This window comes from Rhinolophus sinicus, chromosome 8 (genome assembly GCF_057876585.1).
Source record: "Rhinolophus sinicus isolate RSI-liver-muscle chromosome 8, RSI-T2T, whole genome shotgun sequence".
Lineage (NCBI taxonomy): Eukaryota > Metazoa > Chordata > Mammalia > Chiroptera > Rhinolophidae > Rhinolophus > Rhinolophus sinicus.
In genome coordinates this window covers 15648478-15663924 of record NC_142508.1, presented here as the reverse complement: position 1 = coordinate 15663924, position 15447 = coordinate 15648478, and the positions used below count along the sequence as shown (strand labels likewise).

The 15447-nt window shown below is 40.1% G+C and overlaps 1 long non-coding RNA gene across 2 annotated transcripts in view; it reads right to left on the bottom strand.

Annotated features, from left to right (window-relative positions):
* The window catches only part of LOC141567618 (uncharacterized), a 115986-nt gene that overhangs the window by 82960 nt on the left and 17579 nt on the right, over nucleotides 1-15447 (bottom strand). For both annotated transcript variants that reach the window (XR_016021934.1, XR_016021935.1), the window contains exon 3: nucleotides 4623-4720. This is a non-coding gene — a long non-coding RNA (uncharacterized LOC141567618). The remainder of the gene's footprint in view (nucleotides 1-4622; nucleotides 4721-15447) is intronic.

The following is a 15447-nucleotide window of genomic DNA, read 5'->3' as shown; positions in this document are numbered from 1 at the left end:
AACACAAACTTCAGACTTTGGGTCTAACAATTGGTCACAGAATGCGGAAACTCAAAAACTCAGTAGTGCTCTCAGATCTTTCAAAGCAAAACACTGAACAAAGATGCAGAGATAAGCACAGCCTTCAAACAACACCAGAGCCCACTGGCTTACTTCCATGGAGTCCCCAAGTTCTAGAAATAAACGCTCTGTATGTGACTTTTTTTACTGTATCACGACCATCCACTCCAACAACCTTGGTATGTCACTGTCATTGCTTAGATCTTTAAAGAAAAATGTCTTTCCCTAGCACAGGATAGAGGATTCAAGAATTCAGGGAAGAATTTATAGGTCAACACAAAAAATCTTCAGCTAGGAAAATATCAGAGTGTGGCTTTTGGCTTCAAATACTGTAGTCAGATTACTTGAATAACATTTTGTTGTGTCAGAGCCTTAAAAATGAATGGTTATATAGATTTTTCATCTAAAAAACATTTTCTCCTTTCCTAGTTATGATTAGGATTAAAACTATAAATACCAAAAAAAAAAGTATTTCCCTCAGAAATCTATCAACTTAGTTCTGTAAGTGACCTCAGATAAACTCTTAAGTTGGACAAATACGCAACACAAAATACATGTGTGAATTCAATTAATTACATGAGTAATTCTCCATTTTTGGCAAATGTTTTATTCTGTTCTAAAAGCTTAAATACAAAATAGGAACAGTTTAATGTCATGAGGAACCTTGTACATTTGCTGAGCACCAGGAAACCTTAAAAAGCACATTGTCATTAAGTTCAAACAAAAGAGATTTGACTCCTTTAGAATGATGTTATTTGAAGTAGGACCACATAGAGAACTGAAGAGTCGTCAAAGAGCATGGCACCTGGTATCGGGATGAGCAGGATCTCAGTCATGGCTCAGTTAACTTGCCAGCTGTGTGATCTTATACAAGCCATTTAATTCTCTGAAATTCAGTTTCTTCAGTTATAGGATGAGAATAACAGTAATATCTACCTCACAGAGTTGTGACGACTGAATGGATTATGGTAAATGGGACATAAGTAATAAATGTGAATTCATTTCTTCTACCTCCATTCTCTGTGTAAAATGAATGTGGCAGGTGTGGGCAATTTATACAGGTCATGGAATAGTTGTGTTCTTGAAAGAATCAGCGTGTTTGAGTCAGATTTTAAGAATACTGGGGGACATTTTGACACATACGACAATATGGAGAAAGCTTGAAGACATGCTAAGTGAAATAAACCAGTCACAAAAGGGCAAATGTTGTATGATTCCTCTTATTTCGGGTTCCTAGAGTAGTCCAATTCATAGAGACATTAAGTGTAATGGTGGTTGCCAGCGATGGGTGGAAGAGGGAGGAAAATGGGGAGCTTAGTGTTTAATGGGCACAGAGTTTCCGTTGGGAAAGATGGAAAAGTTCTGCAGATGGATGGTTGCGATGGTTTGTACAACAATGTGAATGTACATAATGCCACTGAACTGTACACTTAAAAATGGTTAAAATGAATTCTATGTTATGTATATTTTACTGCACAGAAAAGAGCACTGGAAAGTACTTGTTATTTAAAAGAAACTTACAACAAATTCCTTTGAAAAAAGAATTTTTAGTAAAATAAATAACCATGAAGTAGTTGACGCGTTCCAGCTCCCAGGCTAAAGAGAGCGCTGTGGGAGAAAAATCCAGTAATTCTACCATTTGGGAGAATAGCTTGCTATCCACTTCAGCCCGGGCCTTGTTGCTGGGCCATGCCCCACAATTTGTCCCTAATCAGCTCTGCTTCTCAGTTTCTACAATGGTTGTTCCAGGCATGTGTGGGCACATTCAGACGATCACAGTATACTTCTACTACCTTCTACTAAAATAAAGACCTTCCCCCTCTCTCTCATCTGCAATCTAGCTCTATTTTGGATTGGTTTTTATGAAAAGGTAGTCAAGACTCATTGTCTCTACGCATTAAGATCCACTGCACTTAGCCACTGAAATGAAGTTTCTAACACCACCACATTACAATTATTCTCACTCAGAGTTTCTGACTTGGTCAAATCCAATGGCCTCATTTTACTTCTCATCCCAACTTGACATCTTGGAGGCATCTGATATGGACTGTGCTTAGAGGGTCTTTTCCTGACTATGCCCTTTAAATGTTGCGGTGTCCTGGATGGAGCCCTTTGCTGGGCCCTCCCTCATTGCTCAGATAGCTCCCCTTTTATAATCTCGTCCCTTGACACGTGTGACTCTATACTCCACATCTTTTGCTCCTAAACTTCTATCATATTTCCAACTGCCTTCCAGTTTTTGTCATTTGGAGGCCCATTCTCACATGTCCAAAACCAAACCCACTGCTTCCTTTCTACTCTCTCAGCCAATGGATAAACGATTTAAAATCTACAGCCATTTCCATCCTTCCATCTCTCTCACAACTGTTATATGCAGCTCCAGTCACTAAATCTCAGAAATTCTACCTCCCTAAATCACTTTGTCTCCTCCCCTACGTCTCCCCTGTCAATACCTCAACCCACGCCCTTCGTCTCCCTCATCCAGACTGTGGCACTAGGTTTCCTAACTAGTCTATTCTCTTTAGTTTTTCCCCTTCCAGTCCAATTTTCACACTGTTCCCAGGCATTTTCCTAAAATGTAAATCTGTGCCATTCCTCTGATTTTAAAACTTCCAATGGGTTCCCCGCAGCCAACAGGGAAAAGACCAGCTACTAGCATTATACACGCAGCTCCTTCCAACCTCATTTCCCCAATCCCCAGCTCCCATGAAGCTCAAGGTCCTTCTCAACGTTTCAAAAAATGATCCTCACACCTGTACAGCTCAGGTACAAGCCCTTCCTCCTTGTTTACATGGTAAGCAACTACATACTCCCGAAGACCCACCTCAAATGCCAGTCTTCCCAGGCCTCCCCAGGCCAAATTAATTACATGCTTCCAGAGCAGTTAGTACATGAGGCCTCTGCTGCAATGCTTATCACACAGCATCGCACTTACTTGTTTCTTGCTCCCAAGCCGTCACTGCACCCTACTCAGTGGAGCACCTCAAGACCAGGATCTCTACCTGACTTTTTTCAGTCCACCCTGGATTCTTTCAGGTTCATGTGGTGTCTCTTTCTCTCTCTCTCTAGTCACGGATCTCCCAACCATCAAAGCTCATCAACTTCACTGCCATTCTCATGGACCATGGTGAGTAAGACGTGCCCCCTCCTACTAAGGAGGCCCCCGACTAGTAGGGAAAACAGACACATAAACAGACGTCCATATAACATGTTGTAGGAACGCAGTGATAGAGTAACTCCCATGTCATTCTGGAGACAGAGAGGCATGGAGGAGTGTGGGGCACTGGGAATGGGAAGAGGCCCCTGGAGGAAGCTTCTGGGACTGATGGCACCAGAAGTGAGTCTCAGAGGACACAAGGGAAAGGGGACGGGAGAGTGTCAACAGGTGGGAAACAGAAAAAGGAAAATATACCAATTAACCACATTAACTTTTTGTCGGATGCAAGTAATAAAAGTCATAATGTCATCTTTGCAAATTTATCCCGATCTTTAATTGTGAAAAGAAACACCATCCACAATCTTGAGACAACCCTTCTCTCTCCTTTTTTCTGTCCCTCTCTCTGTCTCACACCCACTGCAGGAAGAATGAAAACTACATGTAAGGACTGTCACAGCAGTATTGACCTGTTTAGAGCCGGTGCTTATCTTTCCACGCCGCCTTCATCAGTCACTCACTTTCTGTGCTACCCATGCCAGAGTTTCTCAGACTTCCCTTCCACCAGCTCTTCCTTCTCACATTCTCTGGCCCCTTTCATCTCCTCCTGTGCTCACCTCCCATGCATGCTGCAGAATTGGGCTACATCATTTAATGCACCCAATTTATTCAAAGATGATGTTACCGAGAGCAAGCATATCTTTCTGTGCTAAAAAGAACTTATCAGCAATAGTTCTTTTATCACAGCATGAAATCTACCATTAATTTGAAACCATAGTTATAACTGCTAGTTTGGTTTAGTGTCTTTAAGTCTTTAGTGGAGACCTAAAGCTTTTTCTTAAAAGAGAAATAACACTATCAGAAAAAATTAATATAATAACCATTCCATATAGCAGAGAAAACTGATTTAATCTGGCTTTGTCAGTGTTTTACTACACAATTCTTTCGTCAATTTAATCCCAAATCTTTACAGAAATCTTGAAATACACTGTGTCCCATTAAGTAATTTAAAAAATATTTTCATGGTTTTGCTCCATCTTATTGACAATTATTTTACTAACATGAAAACTGATTAAATACATGTACAGGTATATAACATAAAATACAAAATCATCTTTCAATATAGTATTTACATTTGTCAGTTATTATTTTAATATTTACTATGTATTCATTGCACCCCTGCAAATTCAATTAACAAAGAGTATGAATAATAGAATTGTGCTTGAAGTTGGGAGGTAAGGGAGAGGAAAAATACGGGATTCCTTTCCTGAGAGCTGAGTGTGAAGTCATACTAACCAGGGGAGAAGGGAAGGGAAGGGAAAGGAGGCGGGAGAATAGCACAGGTAAGAATAGTTGAAAGCAACACGTGACGCGAAAAAAAATTATAAAGTCAGTTCATTTCACTTACAGTTAAACGATTCCCCAAAAACAAGTGCGGTAAAATCTGACTTCATCCCTGGATCCAAGACCTGAGTAGAAGTACCGCTGCAGGGAGGCTTGGTGGTGCTAAAAGGAAGCAGGAAGGGTGTAAGATCTCAACATCCAAGCGACGAAAGGCATGCCAGCCACTCATCCTCCCACCTCAAGCACTTTTTAGAAACTTAATCATCAAATTAAATGTTATAATCCAATTTCCAAAATTGTTCTACTCTCACTTAAACTGCTGTCACCTCTAATAATCTTACAGGCAAATGCATTCATTTCAAACATCATTCTGCTCAGATTCTGCTACATCTGAAGCTCTTGATCACTCTCCGCTTTATCCGGTCCTGACAGGAACACAGCTGGCTCTTCTTTCTCTCAAATGCCACGTTCCTAATCACGTACCAAACCACAGCTTCCCCCAAATGGTCCTCAATGCTCTGGCCTCTCACTGCGTACTCATCCCTTGAAGAACTCAGCCATCACTTCTGGGATGACAAATGTGAAATTTCCCTCTTGGATTGGACATTTCAACAAGAGCCCTGGTCCTATAATTTCAACTGCTTACACATTTCCCCACAAATGTGTAAAATCCAACAGTTTTATCCCCTCAAAACTGGTTTCTCTTTCTAGTTATTACACGCCTGTTTGTTTTGCAGGTCTGGAAACACTGCGATAATTTTTTGCTCTCATTTTCCTCTCTCATATCATCCTGCTGCATCCCTCATGTAGCCTACATCTCCTCTCTCATCTCCCCCGACTACGTCCGTCATTACTTTATTGCTCGATCACTTCACTAGGTCCTGTCTCCCACTTCTGCCGTTCTAAAGTTCATCTTTGATAAGAGCCACCACATTCCATTTCCTCTAGATGCCATGTTTGTCTCCTTCTCAAAATCATACCATCACTTCTCTTCTTCAGAACACACACAGTGTGGTGGTTTTAAAACATGTTCCCAGATTCCTTGAGCTTTCTCTCCTTAAAAGGAGGAACCCCTTGAATGTGAGCTGAATTTCCTGGCTTGCTTCTAAGGAACAGAGTGTGGCAATAGGACCCCCTGGCTTGCAAATCCCTGCCCCACAGGAACTGTTAGAGATAATACATGTTTACTGGTGTTCAAGGCACTAAATTTGGGGGTAATGTGTTACACAGCAACAGATTACTAATCCAAAAGGGCTCTCTGCTTGCTGCCCTGTGGATCAGGTCCACATATGTTAGGCACTCCAGGTCTTCCACTAAGGCCCCTACTTTGTCTTTGAGCACAGACATACTGCCTTCACTCTAAGGCCAGTGATTCCACGGACCTCACGTGACATGGTAAAATTCTGCCTGGACATTAGCCTATGCTAATCTCACAGGAGATGTCTTTCCTGATTCTCTCTACCAAACTAAATTCAATACTTTGTTTTCGGCTAACTTCAAAGTCTACTTAACAAGGAAATTTTTCTATTTTTTTAATGCATATGAACAAACATGTATCTGATTTTCAAAAGGATATTTAAGTTATTTAAGGTAAAAATCATGGCTGTGCTATCTTTATAGTCCCCATATTAATGGACAAATAGATATAAATTTTTGTTTAAAATTAACTTTCACGAGGCTTTCAAAAAAGTTTCGAATGTCTTTTAACAATGGACATATACAATACAGTTTACTTGACTTTAAAAGGTGTCAAATAGGGGCGGCCGGATGCCCAGTTGGTTAGAACGTGAGCTCTCAACAACAAGGTTGCCGGTTCAATTCCCACATGGGATGGTGGGCTGCACTCCCTGCAACTAAAGATTGAAAATGCTGACTGGACTTGGAGCTGAGCTGCGCCCTCCACAACTAGATTGAAGGACAACGACTTGGAGCTGATGGGCCCTGGAGAAACGCACTGTCCCCCAACAGTCCCCAATAAAAATTTTTAAAAAGTGTCAAATAGTTTGAGATGATAATTTGGTAGAATATATTACCCAAAAAAATATACATGGTCTATGATAAGCAATTCTATTTCCAGGAATCTATTTTACAGATACAGTAACACAAGTAAGCAAAAATATAGATACAATAATATTCTCAATATCACTGTTTATCATAGGGAAAAATCAGAAGTGATATGAACTACATCCAGAGGAAAAATTAAATTAGGATACAATAAACTACCATGAATCCATTTAAAAAAATGAAACAGGTCTACATGTACTAACTATTCAGATCGCCAGGATACAGTAAGTGAAAAAAGCAAGTTTCAAAAAGAAAAGAAAGTATTTAACAAGTTTAACGACAAATGTGTAAAACCCATCTGAAAAAAACTTTAAAACATTCCTAAAATGACACAAATGAAGACTTTACCAAATACAGAGACAGTTCTTATTTTTGGATAGAACAAGTCAACAACAAAAAGTCTCAATTTGCCATAAATTACGGTACAAATTTAACTCAATCCCATAAGTATACCAACGATTCTTTTGAATGAAGCTAGACAATTTATACTGAACTTCATATTAAAAATATACGTGTACAAACAGCCAGGAAAACACTAAAACACTAGAGGGGAGGACTAGTCCTTCCAGACATTGAATTATACTATGAAGTCTCTATAATGAAAAGTGTGCTACTGGCCCATGAGTAGACAGACAAGCCCATGGAGTAACATAGGAAGTTCAAAAACAGACCCAAGTACAGATGGAACTTCAGTATGTATATGATAAAGGAGGCATCTAAAAATCACTGGGGCAAAAATTGACTTTTTAGTAAATAGTTACAACAATTGTTAGCCATTTGGAAAAATATAAAATTAGATCCATACTTCATACCATACACAAGAATAGACGCCAAATGAATCCTGGATCTAAAAGTAAAACAATGAAGCCATACACATACTAGACAGGGGACAATGGTGAGTTCTTCTCTAACCTTAACATATGGAAAGGTGCACTAATTGTGACTTGAAACCAGGACGAATAAAATTTGATTACACAAAATTTTTAAACAAAATTTTGCATGACCCCCAAAAAACAAATCATTAACAAAAAACAATAGATAAAATGGGAGAAAATATTTATATCATATCACAGATAAAGGGCTAATGTCCATGATACAGAGAAAAACTCTTAAAACTGAGGAAATAAGGACTATTAACTTGACAGAAAAATGGGCAAAGGACATGTATACACACATACAAATACACACACATATATACATATATTCACACACACATGGCCCTTAAACGTAAGAAAAGATACTCAATTTTACTCGACAATGAAATGCAAACTAAAGCTACACAGAGGTGCTATTTCTCACCTATCAGATTGGCAAAAATTAAACAGTATAAAAAGTCACTCTTGGCTAGAGAAACAGACACTTGGAGACATGGCCATTGCCAGGGATGGGGCAGAGAAGGTATTAAAGGAGGACCATTCTGTGCCAGAAAGTGAGGCTGTGGCAAGGGATGGGGACGTGTCAGAAGGACATAAAAGCCAGCTTGAACGGGCTCCCACTGGCCAAATCTAGGACAATTTGAACATCAAAATAAGTAATGAAAATTGGAAAAAAAGTAAGAATCCATGCGTCTACACTGATGTAAAGAAACAAATGAGAAATCACTTGTGGACAGAAGCCAACAAATGAAAAGGACATGATGGAATTTTACATCACCACTGGGAAAACATCATGAGAAGAACTGCTTTCAGGCCAGAATCACGCATGGATGCTAAGGCCCACAAGTAAAAATCTGAGGAGTAAGTAATTGGGCATTAAAAATATCACTCCACAAGATAGTTATCGTCTGAAAGGGAGGAAAGAGTAACTACACTGGACAAACCTGGCAGACCAGCTTTACCCAAGTGACCAGAGTTAACATTACCAGCAGTGGGACAAACAGACATCATGTGCCTCCAAATACAACGCCCTGAGAAGAACACAATGTCCCTTGAATAGCAGGAATTCTGCCAAAAGTACAAAACCTGAATGAATCTAACCATGAGGGAAATTCAAACAAAAGAGAGAGACGTTATAGTAAAATTGGCTCATACTCTTCAAAAATGTCAACGTCATGAAGCACAAAGACCGAGAAACTATTCCAGCTAAAAGGAGACCAGAAGTAATGTATCATCTGTAATTTTCTTACTATAAAGACATTTGGGGAATAATTGACATAACCTAAGGTCTGTCCTTAGATAATATTATTGTATCAAAGTTAATTTCCTTACTTTTAAAAAGAATAAACTTGATAAATAAGGTGGGTAAAAAGTAAGTTCTGGCTGAGAACACATTAACTGAATCTAATGATGAGGAAACATCAGACCAACACAAAATGAGAAACTTTCTATTTTTAAGAAAAGGAAAGAGGACCCAAAATGGCAGAGTACATAAACACTGTGTCTGCTTCCTCCCATGAACACATTAAAATTACAACTAAATTACAGAACAGTCAACCTGGAGAACCATCTGGTCTGGCTGAACAGAAGATTTATAACTAAGGATATAAAGAGTCACGAGACTGGTACGAGGGGCAGAGAGGCAAAATGAGCTGGCCCCAAACCTCCGTGTGGTGGCTGAAAATAGGGAAGGGCTATCTCGGCTGCCGAGGTTCCTCGTGGAGGAGTGAAGGACGCCCGCCAGTCCAGAGTACTGGTGCCAGGAAAAAGAGCCCCCACAACATCCGACAGTGAAAAACAGTGGGGATTCCAACTATCCAGGTGGGGTGGAAAACAGCAGGAAACCCAGGTGTTCTCTTAAAGGGCCCACACACAGTCTCACTTGCTCACAGGCACTCACCTTGGGCTCCAATGGAGGGATGGTATCTCAGGGGGGCATCAGAAGCATACAGGGAACAGATTGAAGTGTGTAGCTGTGAGGCCAAGGCTGGAGGGCAGTCACCACTTTCCCTGTGTGGGGTCTTTCTCCTATGAAGCCAGTAGGCAAGCACCATCTTTAATGTGTTGAGCCCGCCCCCACAGGCCAAATCTAAATCTCATTGGTCTGGTGACCTCTGGGGCTCCGCCCTGCTGATTCACGGGGATCCAGCTCCACCCAATGCCAGAGGCACTTTCTCTGGGGCAGCCAGCTCCACCCACATTGCACTCTTCCTTGGAAAACTCTTGGAGCCCACGGGCCCCAGGTGGGCAGCCACTGGTCTCAGTGTGCTCTGAGACTTGCTGAGTAGCTCCAGGCTCACTGACACCAAAACAGAATCTACATTAATCTGTTGACCACAATTCTTCCACTCTAGTGACTCTCTGAGACCCTGCCTCACCCAACTCGGATACTGTACAGGGCTTTATCAGTGGCTGAATCTTAAGGGAGCCAGCAGGTGGCAGCAGGCCTCAGGGTGTCCCGGCTTTTTGCAGAGCTACATCAGGCCTGGCTGGTACTGGTGGTAGCCATGCTCGGTTCACAGTGTGGCCTCTCCCATGTACCTCCAGGGTTAGCACGGGCAGAGAAAAACCTCTGATTGCTTTGTAGATCCTACCAGGCGGTCCCTGGCTGTTCACAGGCAGTGGGTAACCTGGGCCTGCACCAGAGCCCCTCCCAAGAGGTCCCATAACCAACATACCTAGAGGTCAGCTTCAGACCACAGCAGAGCACCACGCAATTTGCCCCACAAGTGGCACACACGAAGGGCAGTCTCAACAGGCACCAGAGCCCACTGGGATGAATCCCACTCAGTGGTGTGAGCCCCCTGCACAGTAGCCCATAAGCTTTGGACACAGACAAACCTCACAGCCAATCAGCCTGAGGGCCAATTCCACCCACTCATGTGCCAATAGCAATCAAGGCTCAACTATAACAGAAAGGTACACACAACGCACACCAGGGACACTCCTGGAGCACTCAGAGCAAGTGACCAGTGAGACTGTACCACTGGGCCCCACAGGGCACCTACTACCTAAGGCCACCTGGCCAAGACTGGGAGACATAGCAGGTCTACCAAATAAATAGAAACAAACACAGGGAGGCAGAGAAAATGAAGAAACAAAGAAGTATGTCTCAAATGAAAGAACAAGAGAAAACTCCAGAAAAAAGTAAACAAAATGGAGGCAAGCAACCTACTGTGTTTCCCTGAAAATAAGACCTAGCCGGACAATCAGCTCTAATGCGTCTTTTGGAGCAAAAATTAATATAAGACCCAATCTTATTTTACTATAATATAAGACCGGGTCTTAATATTAATTTTTGCTCTAAAAGACATATTAGAGTTGATTGTCTGGCTAGGTCTTATTTTCGGGGAAACATGGTAGCACAAAGTTCAAAACAACGGTTATAAGGATGCTCGAGGAACTCAGTGAGGACTTCAACAGAGATAGCAAGCATAAAAAAGCATAGAAACCACAAAAAGAACCAGTCAGAAGTGAAGAATACAATAACTGAAATGAATAATGCACTAGAAGGAATCACCAGCAGACTAGAGGAAGCAGAGGATCGAATCAGAGATTTGGAAGACAAGGAAGCAGAAAACACCCAACTGAAAGAGCAAAAAGAAAAAATAATTTTTAAAAATGAGGATAGATTAAGAGACCTTTGGGGCAACATCAAGTGTAACAACATTCATATCATAGGGGTACCAGAAGGAAAAGAGAGAAAGCAAGGGATTGAGAACCTGTTTGAAGAAATAATGACTGAAAACTTTCCTAACCAGGTGAAGGAAATAGACATACAAGCCCAGGAAGGACATAGAGTCCCAAACAAAATGAACCCCAACAGGCCCAGGCCAAGACAAATTATAATTAAAATGGCAAAGGTTAAAGACAGAGAGAATCCTAAAAGCAACAAAAGAAAGGCAACTAGCAACTTATAAGGGAGCTCCTTATAAGATTGTCTGCTGATTTCTCAATAGAAACTTTGCAGGCCAGAAGGGATTGGCAGGAAATATTCAAAGTGATGAAAAGCAAGGATCTATAACAAAGACTACTCTACCCAGCAAGGCTATCATTTAAAATCAAAGGACAGATAAACAGCTTCCCAGATTGAAAAAAAAAAAGCTAAAGTCGGTCATCACCACCAAACTAGTATTACAAGGAATGTTCGAGAAACTTCTTTAAGACGGGGGAAAAAAGATAAAAATTATGAATAATCAAATGGCAATAGCTACATATCTATCAACGATTACTTTCAATGTAAATGGATTAAATGCTCCACTCAAAAGACATAGGAGGGGGCCGGCCCGGTGGCTCAGGCGGTTAGAGCTCCATGCTCCTAATTCCGAAGGCTGCCGGTTCGATTCCCACATGGGCCAGTGGGCTCTCAACCACAAGGTTGCCAGTTCAACTCCTCGACTCCCACAAGGGATGGTAGGCTGCGGCCCTGCAACTAGCAATGGCAATTGGACCTGGAGCTGAGCTGCGCCCACCACAACTAAGACTGAAAGGATAACAACTTGAAGCTGAACAGCACCCTCCACAACTAAGATTGAAAGGACAATTTGACTTGGAAAAAAGTCCTGAAAGTACACACTGTTCTCCAATAAAGTCCTGTTCCCCTTCCCCAATAAAATCTTTAAAAAAAAAAAGACAGGAGGGCTGAATGGATAAGAAAACAAAACCCATGATGCCTACAAGAGACTCCAAGAGACTCACTTCAGATTGAAAGGCACACACAAGCACACACACACTCAGAGATTTGAAAAATAAAGAGATGGAAAAAGATATTTCATGAAAATAGAAACAAACAAACAAAAAATCTAGAGTAGCAATACTTATACCAGATAAAATAAGTTTTAAAACAACGGCTATAACAAGAGACAAAGAAGGACCCAGTAATCCCACTTCTGGGTATTTATCCGAAGAAACCCAAAACACTACTTAGAGATGTCTGTATCCATATGTTCACTGCAGCTTTGTTTACGACGGCTAAGACGTGGAGGCAGCCTGAGTGTCCACTGATAGATGAATGGATAAAGAGGAGGTAGTACATATATACAATGGAGTATTGCTCAGCTATAAAAGGCAATGAGTTCTTGCCATCTGTGGTTGCGTGGATGGACATGGAAGGTACTGTGAGGAGTGAGGTATGTCAGCCAGAGAAAGACAGATGCAATGAGATTTTGCTTATATGTGCAATCTAAAAAACAAAATAAACAAACAAAACACACTCATAGATACAGAGAACATTTTGATGGTTGCCAGATGGGAGGGGGGTTGGGAGTATGAGTGAAAAACAGGGAAGGGATTAAGAAGTGAAAATTGGTTGTTACACAGTAGTCATGGGGATGTAGGGTACAGCATAAAGAATATAGTCAATAATATTGTAATAACTATGTATACTGTCAGATTGGTACTAGATTTATCGGGTGATAGATAGGATGGGGATTGAGGGAAAGGGTGAAAAAGGTGAAGGGATTAAGAAGTACAAATTGGGCTACAAAATAAGTCGTGGGGATGTAAAGTAAAGCACAGGAAATAGTCAATAATATGGTAATAACGATGTATGGTGCCACGTGGGTACCAGACTACTCAGGAAGATCACTTCTTAAACTTTATAAATGTCTAACCACTATGTTGTACACCTGAAATGAATATAAAATAATATTGTATGTCAACTGTCATTGAAAAATTAAAAAGGGGGGGAGGAAGGTGAAGGGCAGTCATGGGGATGTAATGTACAGCATAGGAAATAGAGTCAATAATATTGTGATAGCATAATATGATGTCAGATGGTTGCTGGACTTACCATGGTGATCACTTCTTTAGGTCTATAAATGTTGAAATATGGTGTACCTCTGAAACTAATATAATATTGTACGTTATATTTTAATAAAAATCTCAAAAAAAAGAAAAAAGTAAAAGTACTCTATTCTTCAAAAATGTCAATCTGATAAAAGACAAAGAAAAACTGTGGAACTATTCCAGATTAAACGATATTATCAGATATGACAACTAAGCGTGATATATGACCCTAAACTGGATCTCATTCCATGGGGAAAAAATGTTATAAAGGACTTTATTAGATCAACTGACAAAACTGCAAGATAGATATAGATAGCAGATTAGATGAAAATATTTTAACAATATAAACTCATGAAGTAGAAACTGTTATGTAAGCAAATATCCCTATTCTTGGGAAATACACACTGAAATATTTAGGGGTAAAGGGCCATGGTACATATATATATCACTTTCAAATGATTCAGAAAAAATGTATACATATATACACATATACATACACAAATACAGAGCAAGAAAATATGCACGAATAATAAAGTACATGGGGAAAATGTTAATAGGTGAATGATTAGTAAAAAGTAGTTCTTTGCATTATCCTCAGGTGTTTTTGCAACTGTTTATTTTTTTTAAAATTAAAGTTTATTGGGGTGACAATTGTTAGTAAAGTCACATAGATTTCAGATGTACAATTCTGTAATACATCATCTATATCTCACATTGCGTGTCCACCACCCAGAGTCAGTTCTCTTTTCATCATATGTTTGATCCCCTTTACCCTCACTTATCAACCCTCTGCCCCCTTACCCTCTGGTAACCACTAAACTACTGTGTCTATGAGTTTTTATTTCTTCACTTGTTTGTCTTGTTCCTCTGTTGTTTTCAATTCTATATACCACATATCAATGAAATCATCGGATTTTCGATTTTTTCTGACTTATTTCTTTTTATTTATTTATTTAAATTAAAGTTTATGGGGGTGACAATTGTTAGCAAAGTTACATAGATTTCAGGTGTACAATTCTGTAATACATTATCTATATCTCACATTGTGTGTTTACCATCCTGAGTCAGTTCTCTTTCTATCACTATATATTAAGCAACGGTTTAATTTGTAATGGCCATCCTCCAAATGAAATTATTCAGAATTATCATAAAAGATAACATCAGTAAGCTTCAAAAAGAAACTACCTAAGAGTTAGTGCTTAACATATTCTAACAATAACTGTATTTCCTAAGCATTCATTTGAGAGATAAGGTGTCTCAAAATGACCGTGCTATATGCTAAGGAAAACACAATTGGAAAGAAGCTGACATGAGCAAAAGAAATTCTATCGCCGGGAAGATTCTCTACAGTCAGGCTCCCTTGGCTCTGAACTTGGGCTCCAAGCCCTAAGCTTTCCTAAACTTTGATTTTTCTCTTCTATAAACAGTAAATGATAATAGTATCTATTCCCTAGGGTTATTGGGGGATTAATGGAATAAGAAAAACGTCTTAGCAAAGCGCCCAGCACATGGTAAGAACTCTTTATTCTTATTACTGTTATTTCTGCATTGGACTGTAACATGTCTGGCATAGGGTAATGGGGCCTTTGATAACCGATTGCAAAAGGAACTGGAGAAGAATTCATCATGTTTATGGAGCACCACACTCTGTAGTAAAGATGCTCTGATTTTAGGCCTCAGCTTTTTAGGCAGAATAGCCCCTGGAGTGAAAAAAGTCCTCTAACAAATTCCCATGTCTTGATGGAAATATCAAGCAAAAAGATCCAGTTCTTCCCCCACCTAATTCGTATGTTCACCAAGTGAAGCTACTATCTATATGTTATCCTTTCAACAAGTCTACAGCTGGCCACAGTACATCTGCCACTGTAAATTAACACACTGGGATATTTAATCTCCTGTAAGCTTGCTTAGCTTGGTTAGCTTCAGTCAGTCTCACAATCCCCATCAACTCTGAGTAAATCGATAAAATCAAATTTCTTCACCTGTGAAGTCACACCCTAGATGCCTGATCAAACAGTGCAGGGTTCCTTTCCTCCTGAAGAAGGCCTGCCTGGGCAATCAGAGGCTTCCCTCCCTGACAGCAATTTACCTACCACTGTTGAAATGTTAACTTTCTAGAAGCATCTATCAAGGGCAGACCATCTGTCTCTATTAACTCCAGGA